Source organism: Tupaia chinensis, unplaced genomic scaffold (genome assembly GCF_000334495.1).
Source record: "Tupaia chinensis unplaced genomic scaffold, TupChi_1.0 Scaffold000311_2, whole genome shotgun sequence".
In the NCBI taxonomy this organism is placed as follows: domain Eukaryota; kingdom Metazoa; phylum Chordata; class Mammalia; order Scandentia; family Tupaiidae; genus Tupaia; species Tupaia belangeri.
Window position 1 is genome coordinate 3,543,698 of NW_006159803.1, and position 16,334 is coordinate 3,560,031.

The 16,334-nt window shown below is 38.2% G+C and overlaps 1 protein-coding gene across 1 annotated transcript in view; it reads left to right on the forward strand.

Annotated features, from left to right (window-relative positions):
• The window catches only part of DDX10 (DEAD-box helicase 10), a 300,470-nt gene that overhangs the window by 275,011 nt on the left and 9,125 nt on the right, over nucleotides 1-16,334 (forward strand). The window lies entirely within an intron of this gene.

Below are 16,334 nucleotides of genomic sequence, written 5' to 3' on the forward strand. Positions count from 1 at the left end.
GACATTAGTGCAATATGAGTTATTTTCTTTTTCTTTCTGTATTCTTTTATTCTCATCTCTACGTCCCTTAAGCAAACAGAGTCAAGATTTTATTTTGGTAGACTGTCAAAGGACTCTATTGCAAGTGCTGTTAAAAATTATCTTAGAATTTCTAAAAAGGGCAGTTATAGTTTTACATTCTTTGATTTGAATTTAGTTAAAAATAAAAAATGGAAAATTTCTACATAAACAGTCTGACAAAAATTTTTAAGTTAAAATCTGTTCATTTTTAACATGGACTGTCTGTTTGGTACCATGTCAAAAACAAATAAAATGTGAAGAACTGAATTTTAGTATGACCTGCTCAGCATTTGTTTTCAGAGTAGTGTATATTAGATTACATTAAGATTCTATTGATTTAGGGAACCAGCAGTTAGTGTAATGGCTATGTCGCTGGACTCCCACGTAGTTGACCGCGGTTCACGTCCTGGACCCGGTGGCTTAAAATTCATGCCAGGCGCGTGTGCGTGCATGCCCAAGATCCCGAGAGGAGAATGGAGGAGAAGGGATTGCAGCGTGACCATCACCCCTGGGGGGTGGTTTCTCACTTTCTGTCTCTATGTCTCTCTCTGTCTGTCTGGCGAGCACACATGCCCTATAGCGAAAAGCTCTCCAAAAAGAAAAAAAAAAAGATTCTATTGATTTAAAAGTTGAGAACATTAAACTTTATGGATGTTCTAAACCAGTGAGCATATTTAGGCAGGAGGGAGATAATATTGACAGATAAAGTTAATATGATTGAAGGGAAGACCAAACTTGATGGAACCTGCCAACTCTAGGCCAGGGAGTTTGCAGTTGGACAGATATACTGGAGAGAGTTATAATCTGTTTTTAAGCAAAATCAACATGATGAAAAGACCTCAAAAAGATTATATTCTAAGGGGGAAAAAAAGCATTCTAGGAGGACATATAGAGTTACTGTTATGTATGTATGTATATGTGTATATATGTATGTTGTCAGAGGACACATGTGCTTGCCAGAGGCAGGGAAGGGAGGGGAGAAAGTACTCCCCAACAGGACATGGTGATGCTGCAGTTTTTTCTCCTCCATGTCACCTTTCTGTTAAGATTTCTGGAATGCACACAAATGCACCTGCATGTTTTTGAAACTGCTGAGGCCAGGATTCAAACCATGGTCAGACATGGTAGGTAGGGTCTGGCTCCCTCAACTACTAGGCTATGCTGCTGACTCAAGTTACTCTTTGTTTAAATCTTGTACTTACTTAAACAGATTTTGTAATCAAGAAAATTCAGGTATCCAAAATGAAAACTCATATCTTGTTTATCCAGGTGATGCTAGAACTTGAGGTATTCGCTATTGGAGAAGTAGGTAATGAATATATTATCTTTTTATGGTATTTTCAGATGCTAGGTAGTGGATATATTATCTTTACTACCATGAAAAGCACCACAGGTAAAAATAATTGACTTGGATTTAGAAAAATACATAAATGCTTGTATGTACCTGTAAGAGTTAAACGATTTAGGTTCAGGTCATATTTCCAGTCTTCAGAAACTGACCTATGAATGTAACACACTCTGCTTCTAAAAGTTTCTTGGTGCTCCTGTCCAAGTCCTAGATGGAACTAGCAGTAGTCTCAAGTTTGCTACCTCTTATGTTTTGATATAAATCACCCTCTTTTAGAGTGGTTTATAGGATCTCTGTTTTTATAGATATGATTTAACTTGACACTTATTATTTTAAATCATTAACTTCCACATGCTTCTCTGTAACTTCACTCCCTAGAGGAAACATTAATTACCTCTTACAGTTTGTCTGTGGCCATATTTTGCATATCTAACATACCTTTAAAAGATGAAGCCAGCCTTTGAAGCCATTAGAAAGATGCCAGCAATCCTAACATTTTATATGATAGTTTGTATATCATCCTTCATTCGTGTACAGCAGACTTTTTGCTTCATTTTTGTCATTTCTTAATCCTCATATTGAACATTTTCCTGCTACCTCCTCATTAGTATAACTTATTCCTTAATAGCCTCACATGTTTCATTGTCTTTATTAACATGTAAATGCTTTGTAGCTAGAAATTCCGTCTTTACAGTGGTGGTTTGTTTCTTTTTGGGGCCAACATTTACAGTTCCAGAATCTATTCCCACCTCTGTTATTTATTTACTTTTCAATACAAAGTGCTGTGGGAGCAAGGCAAAAAGAGAGGGAGGGGGAACTATCACATGACTTGGTCATGCCACGATCCCCTTCTTCCAGTCTGTCAGCCTGCCAGGATTTGGGGCATGTGTGTACATACCTGTGTGTTTTCTGGCCGGCTGGACTGAGGAGTGGAATCCTAGTTGGCTTGTGGCTTTCAGCTGTGGGGTCCAGTATGCTGCTAACTATCACAGAGGCTAGGGCCCACCTTCATTATTAATGTCATGAGCATAGAGAAGGCCCTGGAATCTTTGAATGGATAATTGATGAAGATGATATAGGGATTAAAAAAGAAACGTAAGAATCTATTTAACGGGTCCTAATAGACAGAATTATTTAAGAGATGACAGAATATAGGTGATTGAAGGGTGAGAATAAACCATGAATGGATGGTGATGAGCAAGAAGGTAAGAGTATCTTGAAAGATGCCCAGGCATCTTAACTTAGAAAGATTTAGGTGGAAATATGTAAGTATTACATGAAAATTAAAACATTTTTCATTTCAGGCATAGCTAGTAACTCAGTGTTAAGAGATTCAAATTAGCCAACTTGTCTTAAACTGAAGAAAAACTCTTGTTGAAGAGAATATCAACACATGCGTACTATCTTTTTTTTTTTTTTGGAGAGATTTTCACTGTAGGGCGCGTGCGCTCGCCAGACAGACAGAGAGAGACATAGAGACAGAAAGCGAGAAATCACCCCCCAGAGGGGATGGTCACGCCGCAATCCCTTCTCCTCCATTCTCCTCTCGGGATCTTGGGCACGCACGCACACACGCCCGGTGTGAGTTTTAAGCCACCGGGTCCGGGACACGAACCGCGGTCGACTACGTGGGAATCCAGCGACACAGCCATTACGCTAACTGCTGGTTCCCACATGCGTACTATCTTTGAAAGTGTCCTTAGGATTCTTTTTCCTTCACTTTTTTGATACCCATTAATATTCAGCATGGGTAACACTTGTTGTTCCACATGAAAAGATGCTTTGTCAGTAGGAAATAGCCAACAAAAAGCCATATTTAGTGGAGAATGAGTGGCTCATGGGTCAGTAGTTGCTCTACAGGAAAGTCTGACAGGGCTTTAAAGAGTTGGGACTAGGACCAGCAGGTGAAATAGTAGTTAAGGCCCTGGTCTCAACTTGGCTGACGGTGGTTCGAATCTCAATCCAGTGGCTTAAAACTGACATTTCAAGGACATGGGTGTGTGTGTGTGTGCCCAAAATCCCTAGAGGAGAATGGAGGAGAAGGGATTGTGGCATGGCCATCTTCTCTAGGGAGTGATTTCTCCTGGGGGTTGGGGAGGATGATTGCTTGCTTGCTACATGCATCCTATAGTAAAAATCTCTCCAAAAATAAAAAAATAAATAAAATAAAAAAAAAAGAAAAGAAAAGCTGGGACTTCTGTCCTCCTCCTCAGCCTGGTTGGTGCATACACACTGTAGAGGAATTTAAACCATCCTCAAACTTCTGTAGAATTAGCAGAATTATTGTTTATGGCACCAAAGAAATTCCAAAGAGAAGCTGATGTGTAAGGTTTGACTCAACTTAGCATGACATACAGGGATCATTTGCCTATGTCGTGATCCCAAGGACAATGAAAATTATCTTACCTTGAGTTTCCTGTAAGGAGTTCTAACAATCCGTGAATCACTTCATTTAACCTCAGAAACAGCTGTGAAACTGGAACGAGATATCTACCCATAGTACCGAAGAGAGTTGAACCAAATGTCAACTCTAGCTGAGGTTCTAGGCATTTGTGTGCTGTTTTCAAAAACAGGTGTAAAAGAGAGAGCTCACTTTGATGATCTCTGGTTTCTTCCTCATCTTCATCCATCTTATACATTGGTCCAGGCTGTTTTACTCCTTCACTTCTCTTTCCTCCTTTTAAACTATAGAATTAACAGATTAGAATTCATAGAAAATGTTAGGCATGTTGCTATTATTATAGTTATTAAAATAGATTCTAAGCAATTTGATATGAAACCTAGCTCTTAGTTTCATTGGACTTTGTAACATCATTCAATTAGTCAGTCTGTTGGGAACTACATATAATCATGTGTTTTGTCTCCAGTAAGTTTTCATAGCATTTTATGCTTCAAATGTTGTAACTGCCTTTGTTTTCATAAATTGTATTTTATTTCAGATAGTTTATATAATGTAGTTATGCTACTCTCACAATAAAGATATATTAAAAGAATTATTCAGTTTCTCTATTTTTTAGTTTGATGAGAGAGAGAGAGAGAGAGAAAAAATGCAAGTCGCCAGCTCTAGGATTTGAATTGCAGTCAGCCATGTTGGCGCCCTTAACCACCACTCCCCTTGCTGGCCCCAATAAAAATATTTTTAAAAGCTTCTGTATATGATGACAAGAATTAGAGTAAGAAACTCTTGCATTATCAAATTTTATTCATTTAAGTGTTAAAAAATACCCATTTGCTGTGTTTGTCTCTAGCTTGTTACATTCCTTTCATCTATTATTTCAGCTAAGAATGTTTTAGTACCTGTCACATGCCAAGCATAGTGAGTACAGGCATAGAAGATAAAACATTAAACAGGTAAAATACCTTACCTGCTTGCTCAGAGCTTTTAGGGGCTCTAGATAGCTAAGTAAACAATTACAAAACTGTGTGATGTGGAGGCTGGCAGGTGGTGTGGCACTGGATTCCCATATGGCTTACCGCAGTTCAAGTCCTAGGCCTGGCAGTTTGCTTTCTCACTTTTCCTCTCTCCTTCTCTCACTCTGTCTCTCTCTGGTGTGTGTGTGTGTGTGTGTGTGTATGTGTGTGTGTATGAGAGAGAGAGAGAGTTAGAGAAAAATAAATAAGTCTTTAAAAATGAAGCAAAACAAAACTGTGTGATGGATCAGTGCTGTGATTTGTGTACCAGGGAAAACAGTAAGGAGGGGATAGATAGATTTCCATGTATGGATTACATATGCTGTAGTTTGAATATGTCCTCCCAAATTTATGTGTTCAGCCATTGTAATAGAATTGAACTTAATCTAATTATGGTGTCAAAAGGTGGTGCCTTTGGATGTGATAGTCACTAGGGTGGGATCCCCGTGATTGAATTCTGGTGGCTTTATAAGCAGAGGAAATGAGACTGTAAAGCTAGAGAAAGCCATATGGATGCAGACCATGGTCTGCTCTGCTAAAGGTCTGGCTTTCATCATTTAGTGCTACCCTTGGTCTTCCCAGCCACCAGAACTGTGAGTTTTGTGAGTAAACCTCCATCTACTCTATAAATCACATTCCTGGGTATTTCTTTTAGCATATCTCAATGGAGTGGGGAAAGGGTAAAGTTGGCCTTTGAAGTAAGACAGTATCTTTAATCATTTGGCTCTGGGTGTGTAATAATATAAGATTAATTTTTGTCTATATAGTGGCATTCATCATGTTTGGTTGATGGCCATCTTCATGTGACTTGCTAATGATCTGAAAATTTGTGGAATATTAAATATGATGAAAAAGAAAAAGCTGAATGTTCCAGATATTCATTATCCAGTCTAATTAAATTTTGAATATTTATACTCTTAACCTTTTTTCAAACAGAAAAGGAAATAAAAAATGGTTAGACTCTTAATACTTTATCAATCTTTCCTTCACAGTCTGCATCCTCTGACTAAGGCAGGCTAGTTTATGAAGAATCATAGATTATGGGTAGATTATTTTAGGTGGGATAAGACCAATTACATCTAATTTATACTGAGGCTGCTATAATTTAGACATGGTAACTTCTATATGGACCTACAATCTGTTCCTTATCTATTATAATTAGCTGTTCTTGTTACTTACACAGCTCTAAATCAAAAGACTGATTCAGTTTTTTTCCCGTATATTTGTTCTCTATGGTTTTATGATTTTGTTTTGTTTTTAAAATCCATCCCCTATTAACTTTGTGGTTTTTGCATAAATTTGCCTTTCTTCAAAAATTGTGTCTCATATGAAGTGAATAAGTCAAAATAAAGTATTTTAATCTTTGTGGTTTCTTTTAGAATTGAGTTGTGGAATATCTCATTCTGGGAAATAAAAATACTCAGAAGCCATGTTGATTTTATTCTTAACTGTTTGTGGTTGGATCCTGGTTTGGCACATTACCTATTTTAAATAATTTTTAAAGAGGTTTTTTTCTTACTCAGAATCTAGATGATTATAAAATAAATAAATTCTATTGACCAGTTTCCACTTACTTAAGCTTGTACTTGTTCGAATCTAGTTGTGGGTGGCAGATGAAGAAAGAAGTGAGCTTTACTTAATGATATTGACTGCGTTGTTTGCCTACTATTCTTTTAATCATTTTAACTTAAGGAGATTTACCCCCTATTCCAATATGCCTACCAGCTTTCAAAGAAAATCTCAGTCATCACTTCTTATTTTTGAAGTGGGAAATTTGGTCATTATAAAGCTAACACTACCCTCTTCACTTTAGTATGAGGTTTTTTTTGCTTTGTTTTGTTTTTTGAGAAGTTTTTGCTATAGGGCGCATGTGCTCGCCAGAAAGACAGAGAGACAGAAAGCAAGAAATCACCCCCCGGGGGGATGACCACACTGCAATCCCTTCTCCTCCATTCTCCTCTCAGGATCTTGGGCATGCACACACACATGCCCGGCATGAGTCCAAGTAACCGGGTCCGGGACTTGAACTGTGGTTAACTACATGGGAGTCCAGTGACATAGCCATTACACTAACTGCTGGTCCCCGCACACACACGTGCCCGGCGTGAGTCCAAGCCACCGGGTCTGGGACTTGAACTGCGGTTAACTACATGGGAGTCCAGCGACATAGCCATTACGCTTACACTTTAGTATAAATTGTTTCCCTGTGCTATTCTATCATTTAATCAACCATTACACAGCTGCCACTTAACCACTGTGAATTTGTCATTTTTTAGAAGTACCAGGATGCGATGGCCAAGATGAACCACTCTTGCTAGGAGACTTCTCTTGGCTAATACCCTAACTTTGGGGCATGGCAACTTTGTTTTCACTGATAAGATCACAAGAATGAGTGTATTTTTCAGACCTTCTTTTGTGTTTGTTTCCCATCGCTTCAGGTAGAATGTATCCATGCCTAATAACGGCATAACATTCCTTGAGTTAATTATACCGTAATTTCTGTATCTACCTTTTGAGAATTGTAGGTAATACCCATGCTTAGGTTTTTTGTTTTTTCTTGTTATTACAAGTAATTCTTTTATGGGCAACTTTGTTGAAGACTGTTTTCTTTTCTTTTTCTTTCTTTCTTTTTTGTTTTTTGAAGTCATTTGAAAGACTAATGAGTAAAAGTAAACTGTAAAACATTTTGCAAAATAGCTGAAACACTGGGGATGTGCTTGGGTAGGTGATAATCTTGAATGTTGAAAGCTAATTAGTGCAAGTAGTTTGAGAATGAGGCTGATGTTTCCAGAGAGTCCAAGATGTTCTACCATCAGATTATTAGAGAGAAAAATGTGTAGCATAAGCCCAACTTGTATGTTTAAAATTTTCTTAATCTGGGAGAGAGAAATAATTGTGTCTTTTGTTGTTGCAGGTTGAAGAGCAGGGGTTCCTAACCTGTGCTCTATTGGTGAACTTGAGTGGAATCGTGACGATCTTCACAGTGATGCTGGTATGCATGCAGTGCGGACAATTCCATGCATTTACCTGGAAACAGGATTCTTGGCTTTTCGTTACACTCTTATGTGAGCTTATAAACACAAAAAATAGAGACTGAGGCCAAACTTTGCCAGTCCTGAACAACATGTGCATTTTTAGAAAGAAATGTGTGTGTGGAGTTGGGACATGATGTGTAGCCGTCTGCCTGCTATTTCCTTCTCACTAGCCCAGCCTTCTCTGATTATTAGAATTCAGATCTAAGAGGACATTTTTCCTCTTCTCTTACAGTTATGTTTATAATGAACCCTCAACTAGTCAGTCTTGTCTTTGACTAAATTGTTGTTACAAATCTGTTTTTATTACTGAGCAGCTAGAAAAGAGACATTAAGGATGTGATACATTTTCTGCCAACTCCATATGCGGTAGCTTTCGCCATCAGAAGGAAACTGAACAGATTTTATGCGATGTACTGCAGTAATTAATCTTCATTAGGACTGTTGCCATAGCCTTGTAAATGAAAATTTACGATAAAGAAGAAAGTCTCTGGCACAGTATATTTCAGTACCAAAGTGCTAATACTTAAGGATAGGTATAAAACAATTTCTGAGCATTTTAAAAATTATTTTCATTTCATTTATTATTAGCTATAAGTTATTTAGGGAAAAATCCAAACTACATTTATTGACATAAATACAGGAAGTAGAGTTTTATGTGAATAAAGGCCCAGACTGAGCACTCTGGTGTTGAACTCCCGACTTTCTCAGTAGCTTTCCACAGCCAATTCAGCAGCATGTAGTAAAACGGCACTATTTCCAGAAGGAAATAGTCACTGTTCTCTAGTTAGAGATGTCTGACCTCAGCTTTCTTGCAGCTAGATCTTTCTGCAGTTTCACTGATTTATTTCCTTTGCATTCCAAAAAACAGATGTAAAAGCAAGAGCTTTTACAAAAAAGCTTCACAGTATTATAAAAGGAGTGTGCCTTCTTCAAGCAGCCTTAGTCTTGCTTTGTTGGATTTCTGAATAGGCTGATACGGTGATGCCAGTCCTTTATTTCATGATGTAACACCCAACATGGAATACTGCTAATGGACATGAATAAATGCAGCTGCTACCCAAGTTAGGGTTTCTAACACTAGGTATCACATACCGTCTGCCTGCACAATCTTTTCCAGAGTCAAGATTATAGAATTCCCTGTGATTTCAGTTGCTGTTTTACAACCTAATTATTGGAACTTTTTGCCTCACCATCCTAAGTTAGTGCTCCTGCCACTGCATTATATTTATTTAATGCATTGCCAGCCAGAAGGAAGTTGACTGGTTTTCCCAGATCTTTTTTTTTTCCTCTGGTGCCTTAACCACATCTTATCAGACAGAACTTGGAACTTAAGGATTGGTGTGGTGGTTCTGACTGCAGCGTCCTTGCAGCCCAGAGAATGTGGTTTCCAGGTTGCAAAAGACATTCTGATCTGTTTTTATTTCATTTAATTTACACATCATTTATTTAAGGTATGCTTGTTTTATAATGGGCGGTCTTCCTATTCATGGCAGATAACAGTGATTACTTTCTTCTTATAACAATATGTTATTCACCCTGCCCTCCCTCACCTGTAAATCTGTCGGCTAAAGCTTCCTATGTGTCAGAGAAAGAATGCAAAATCAAGTGGAAAATGAAGGCCTAGGAGTTCTGCCTGTGTGGAAAATATATCAGTGAGTCCGTCTTTCTCTTTACTCTTTTCTCTGTGATACATAGGAATTTAAACTATGTCTGATCCTGGAAGGGCGGTATCTTTAATATCCGCATTACAAAAATAATTGCTTTAGGGAACCAACAGTTGGCATAATGGCTATGTCACTGGACTCCCATGTAGTTGACCAACCTGGTGGCTTAAAACTCTTAAAACTCACGCTGGGGGAACCAGCAGTTAGCGTAATGGCTATGTTGCTGGATTCCCACGTAGTCGACCGCGGTTCGTGTCCCGGACCCGGTGGCTTAAAACTCACGCCGGGCACGTGTGCGTGCGTGCCCAAGATCCCGAGAGGAGAATGGAGGAGAAGGGATTGCGGCGTGACCATCCCCCCTGGGGGGTGATTTCTCGCTGTCTGTCTCTATGTCTCTCTCTGTCTGTCTGGCGAGCGCACGCGCCCTACAGTGAAAATCTCTCAAAAAAAAAAAAACAACTCACGCCGGGTGCGTGTGCGGCATGCCCAAGATCCTGAGAGGAGGATGGAGGAGAAGGGATTGCGGCGTGACCATCCCCCCTGGGGGGTGATTTCTCGCTGTCTGTCTCTATGTCTCTCTCTGTCTGTCTGGCGAGCGCACGCGCCCTACAGTGAAAATCTCTCAAAAAAAAAAAAAAAATTGCTTTAGGAGTGCAGGATAAAAATTACATGAGGTTCTTTGACAAGAAACTGAATGCCTGGCCCACATGCACCCACCACCACATAGTTTCGTAATATTTGTCTGTGTAGTGTATTATCATAAACGTGGCAACCCCAGAAATAGGAGTAATGTGAAGTTTAGTCTGTGTTAGAACTGAGGCAGACTACTTGGCCGTTTAAGGAAAACTGGGTTTTAGACTCACACTTGAATTTAAATCTTATTTTCTTGTATAAGTTATGGATCTTGGACAAGTTACTTAAATCTCTCTGACCCTCAGATTTCTTCACCAGACAAAGGAAGATAATTCTTGCTTTTCAAGTTTGTTTTGAAGATCTAATAAATGTAAAAAGAAAGCAAAAGGATGGCTCATAATAGGGTCATTAATGTATGGTAATCATTTAATTACCAGAATGAAACTGGCAGAAGTAGTTCTGATAAGAATAAAATGTAGTGTTTTCTGGTTTATCATCTTCCTCATCTCTATCATTCATTAACCCACAGATACTCAAAGTACCAGGCCCTATATTCAAAATTGTCTGAAAAAATATCCTACTGCCTGGGATGAATGAATGATATAGTGAAAATAATGTCATGTACAAACATATCCTATTCAGTATATGGATAGGGTCCAAATTACTAAATCAGAGGGTGGGATCGTACCTACCAATCCATTCTCTTTGTTCACTATTCCCATTATGTAGGCATTCAATAGAATGAAAGTTACTATGTGCCTGAAAGAGAGCAATAAAGAGATAAAGGATCTCAGCCCCCTAGAGCTTACATTCCAGTGAGGGAGGGAGACTAAAAAAGGTCAACAAAAATTAGAAAAGAGGTTATGGCAAGGGCCTTGAAAGCAGTAACTGTGGTGAGCGAGGAACTGGGAGTTCACTGTAAATGTCATTAGGAAAACTCTCTCTAAGGCAAGACCTGAAGAATAATGAAAAGTCTTCTCTCTAAAGAAGGAATGACTTGCTAGGGTTTTAATTATGGATTATTTGGATAATTGTTCAAGTTTAAATATTTACCCTAGTTGCATAATCATAACTGTACAGTTAGGTGTAGTATTCTTGCTGGAGGAGTTCTCTCAGCCTCTTTGCCTCCCATTATCCCTCCACCTGTGTAGCTGTCTGGACTGTGATACTGGCTTCATGGAGGGTGATGGTACAAGAAACAGCTGCTGTTCTAGTCCATACAGTGCAACTCCTTAGAAAGGAGTATACCAGCATGAAGTTCAGGAGAATAGGAAAGTAAAGTTGAGATAGCCTGACTACTCCAAATGAAGGCTGGAAAGGTAATTCAGGTGGTGCATGAAAATAGCATGTGGTTCTTTGGGGATTAAGAACAGAAAACACTAATGTATCTTTATTCTTAGTTTAATCAAGTTGGTGTATTGAATGGTATATTAACTATAGAGATTTTTTTACTGAGAGTTTTTTTTTTAAGTAGTTCTAATTTATATAGATTTGAGTGAGAAGTACAGTTTCTGTATTATCCCTCACCACCTCAGTGTCTCCTGTTCCTCTTCACATCTTGCCTTTGCATGGTATATTTGTTACAAATGATGAGCCAGTAGTGATACTGTTATTAACTAAAATTCACACTTTAGGGTTCACTTTTAGTGTTGAATATCCGACCGGTTTTGACAAATGTCTAATGTGTATTCTCCATTGCAGTATCATACAGAATAGTTTCACCGCCCAAAAATCCCCTGTGCTCCACCTACTCATTTCTTCCTCCCTGTTTTCTGCTGACCCCTCAGCAGCTGCTGATCTTTTTACTGTATCCATAGGTTTGGCTTTTCTAGAGTGTAATCTGTTGGGTTGTCAGAAAGGTCATGATGTATTTTTTTATGTTTTTCTATGCAAAAAGCATGTCATGACTTTTCTGACAACCCAATAATTGGAATCAATACTATGTAGTCTTTACAGACTAACTTCTTTCACTGAACAATCTGTTTTCAAGATTTTTCTATATCTTTTTGTGACTTGAAGCTGATTTCTTTTTATCACTGAATAATGCTCCATTGTGTGGTTGTGTCACCATTTGTTTATACATTCATCTGTTGAAGGGCATCTTGGTTACTTCCAATTTTGGCAATTATGAATAAAGGTAATATAAATATTCTCATGCAGGTTTTTACATGGTCATAAGTTCTCAACTCCTTTACGTAAATACCAAGGGCATGATTGATGAGTGACATGGTCAGAGTATATTTAGTTTTTGTTTGTTTGTTTGTTTGTTTTTTTTTTAATTATTTACTTGATTTTATTTATTTATTCATTTATTTTAATTTGGCCAGAGAGAAACACAGAGAGAGAAAGAAAGAGAGTAAGTGAGAAAGCAGACTACCAGGTTCGGGACTCAAACCATGGTTATCCATGTGGGAGTGTCCATCGCCTTAACCACCATGCCACCTGCTGGTCCCCAAGAGTATATTTAGTTTTATAAGTGATGGTACCATTGCATTCCTACACAGCAATTGCTCTTGTTGCTCCACAGCCCTGTCAACATCTTGCACTGTCAATGTCTTTAATATTAGCTATTCTATAAGAATGTTTATAGTTTTATAGTCTATATGTAGTTTATAGTTTTATATATCTTATAGAAGCTGTTATAAACTTTAAAATTATAAAGGACCATGATAATATTTTTTTTTAATTAGAGTTTGGTTTTATAATAGTCTCCTCTTATCCATGGGTGATATAAGACTTCCTGAAACTGCAGATAGTACTGAATCCTATATATACTATGTTTTTTCCTATACATATGTACCCAGGATAAAGTTTAATTTATAAGTTAGACACAGTAAAAGATTAACAATTAGAATTATCAATAAAAGACCAATTATAACTCTATACAGTACAAAAATTTTGTGAGCATGGTCTCTCTCAATATGTCTTTTTAAAAATAATTATTTATTTTATTTATTATCACTATTATTATTTAATTTGACCAGAGAGAGAGAAAGCGAGAAAGCAAGCCACCGGGTCCACTTGAACCATGGTCGGCCACGTGGGAGTCCAGCATGCCAACCACTATGCCACCTGCCAGCCCCTCTCTCAGTATATCTTACTGTACTGTACTCACCTGTTTTGGGACTGCAATTGACCACAGGTAATTAAGGCCACAGAAAGTTAAACAGTGGTTAAGGAAGGACTATTGTATAATGGGTTAAAGGCTGTTTTACCAAACAAGAAGTTCTAGCTAAGCATAGCCTTTCCTTATGAACAGGACTGCCTTTGGAGGAACTATCTACCCAACATATCAAAGCTAAGGTTTCTTGTCTAAGATAAGACTAATAATAATTGTAATAAAAGCATCAAAGACTATTGTTATTTGCTAGAGCCCTTCATCTATCAAAGACCCAGGACCTCCTTCCCCTCCTAGAATTTCTTAGCCCACCAGGGTCATGACCTTCCCCAAATCCCTTCTTGAGGGTTCTAGCTCCCCAGGAGTTCCCTCCATTCATGGGGACTGGGATCAGCAAGCAAAACCTGGGTTAGGATGGTTAGGTATGATAGTTCTATTCTTGGATTACTCAGTTCCAATAGACTAATGAATTAAAAGGATTTGAGATGCTAGCCTTAACCGTATCTATCATTCACTCCTACTTGTTTCAGTGAAAAAGCATTTTATATGTAACAACAGACTTAAAAGCTTTTAGAACATAAGTCATAAGTTAAGAAGCTTTCTCCTTACTTGATAAAGGCAAATATAATCTAATTAACATTAACAAAAAAGTTAAGATCTTTCCTACCTTGGGGAGTTAGTTGGAGAAGCTCTAATTAACATTCATAATGCATTTAGAATGCATACCACACACATTCACATCATTTATTTAAGACTTTCTGTGAGGTAGGTTTTAATTGTATTTTATGAATTAAGGAGTTGATACTCAAAAGTCACATTTTCCCAAGTTTTAGGCAGTTGCTAGGATTTGACTGACTGACTCCAAAGCCATTTTCTTCTGCTCTATTCTAGAATTTTTGTAATGATTTACTTATGAACAGCAGTTGAATCACTCTTAAGTAACTGATTTTAAAAAGTGACCATTTCAACATTAAATTGGAACGGGGGTGGTGGTGATGGGGATTCTTTACATTATGAGATGTGCACATTTCTTTCTAATACAATGTGTTAAACTTGGTTGAGAGGGGATTACAGTAAGATTCAAACATGACGCACCAGATGCTGAGAAATACCTTTAGCAATGTACCTGTAGGAAACTAAAGATCCTTCTTAGTTACCCAGTTACAGTGTCTCCTAATGTTGTGTGGACTCAGATCCCATGTCTCAATGTTATCCACAGATTATGATGTGTCATGTGCCTTGCTGAAATTTAGATACATTTAATTTTCTGTTCTACCAGTCTAATAACCTCAAAGAAAGCAGTGAGGTTAGTCTACTAAGAGTTGGTTTCAGTGAGCCAATGAAAGAAACTAGAGCGGGGTTGTTTTGTTTTGTTTTTGTTTTTTACAGAAAAGGGGGATCCACCACTTTTTCTGTTAAGGTCCAAAGAGTAAATATTTTACACTTTGATATTTTACTCAGCTCTGCTATTGTAGTGGTAAGGTAGCCGTCGCCATAAAGCAAATGGGCCAGGTTGTGTTCCACTTAAACCTTATGTATAAGACAGGTACCATGGGAAATTTGACCTGCAGGTATAGGTTGCTGACCGACTCCTCTAATAATCATCACTCCCTTTTTTAAGTCGGTAACTCATTCTAGAATCTTATTGAAAACTTTAAGTAATTTACAAAGTTCATTATCTCCCCCCCCTTTTGTATGATTCTGCCATATGGTGTGTGTGCTAGACAGAGAGAGACAGAGAAAGGAAAGTGAGAAATCACTCCCTGGGGGGGATGCCCACACTGCCGTCCCTTCTTGTCCATTCTCCTCTTGGGATTTTGGGCACACATGCACATGCCCCTGGCATGATTTTCAAGCTGCTGGGTCTGGGACCTGAACTGCAATCAGCCACATAGGAATCCAGCATCTAAACCACCATGCCACCTACTGGCCCCATCTTTTCCTATTTATAAAAACTGAGAACAACATTTTTTCCTACTGCTTGTCTTTAAGGATTCTCTACTCTTCACCACTGTATCACAGATCACCAAAGGAATAAAATCATTTTCACATACTCTAAGTACCCAAGTCCATAATTCTCAAGAGTCAAAGACTTAATCTCACTAAGAGGAGGCAAAGGCTTCATATAATCCTTACCTGCTTTAGGTTTCTTTTCCTGGATACCAGTGTTTATTATGTCCTTTTTTTAGTCCAAATATCATCTTCCTCAAAGAAGATAAAAATTTAGGGTTGAGGATTGCTTTTTATCCTGGTTTTTCATTAACATTAGGTAGTATATTCTCTTGCAACAAACATGAAGGCAATGTCAACTTTTTTCAGTATTTCTAGTTAATAATTGTGTATTTTACTCTTTGTTCAGATATTTTGTCTTCTGGCAGAAACCATCCTGAATCTAGTCTAGTCTAATGAGGAAGGAACTGCATTGTTACTGTATGTCTTATGGAACCTGATGATTTTCTTTTCTTGGAACTATAGTAATTTATTGATTGATGTACGTATTGTTAAGGAAAAAATTATTCACAACACTTGTTAAAGAGCTCTAAGGCAGAGTATTCAAGGGAGGATGCTGCCATTGGGTTTTAGAGTAGTGAAGAGAAATTGGGCTCCACACTGACTACAACAAAGACAGGTGGAGATTTATAGTAATAATGAAAAATTATTACTATCATGGAAAATTACTAGGAGGAAACATCAGGAGTATAGGGGATTCTGACTAAGTGAACCTGACAGGATTGTTGCTGAAAGCATGCGAGGGTAAGGAGCTATTGAGAGTGGTGAGTTTGATCAGAAATGAAGAATGGGAGACCTGGGACCAGCAGTTAGCATAATGGCTATATCTCTGGACTCCTATGTAGTCGACCGTGGTTCAAGTCTCAGACCTGGTGGTTTAAACTCATGCCGGATGCGTGTGCATGCGTGCCCAAGGTCCTGAGAGAGAATGGAGGAGACAGGATTGTGGTGTGGCCATCCCCCCTGGGTGGTGATTTCTCTCTCTCTCTCTGGTGAGCACAACACGCCCTACAGCAAAAACCTCTTCAAAAAAAAAGAATGGGAGACTTCTGCTC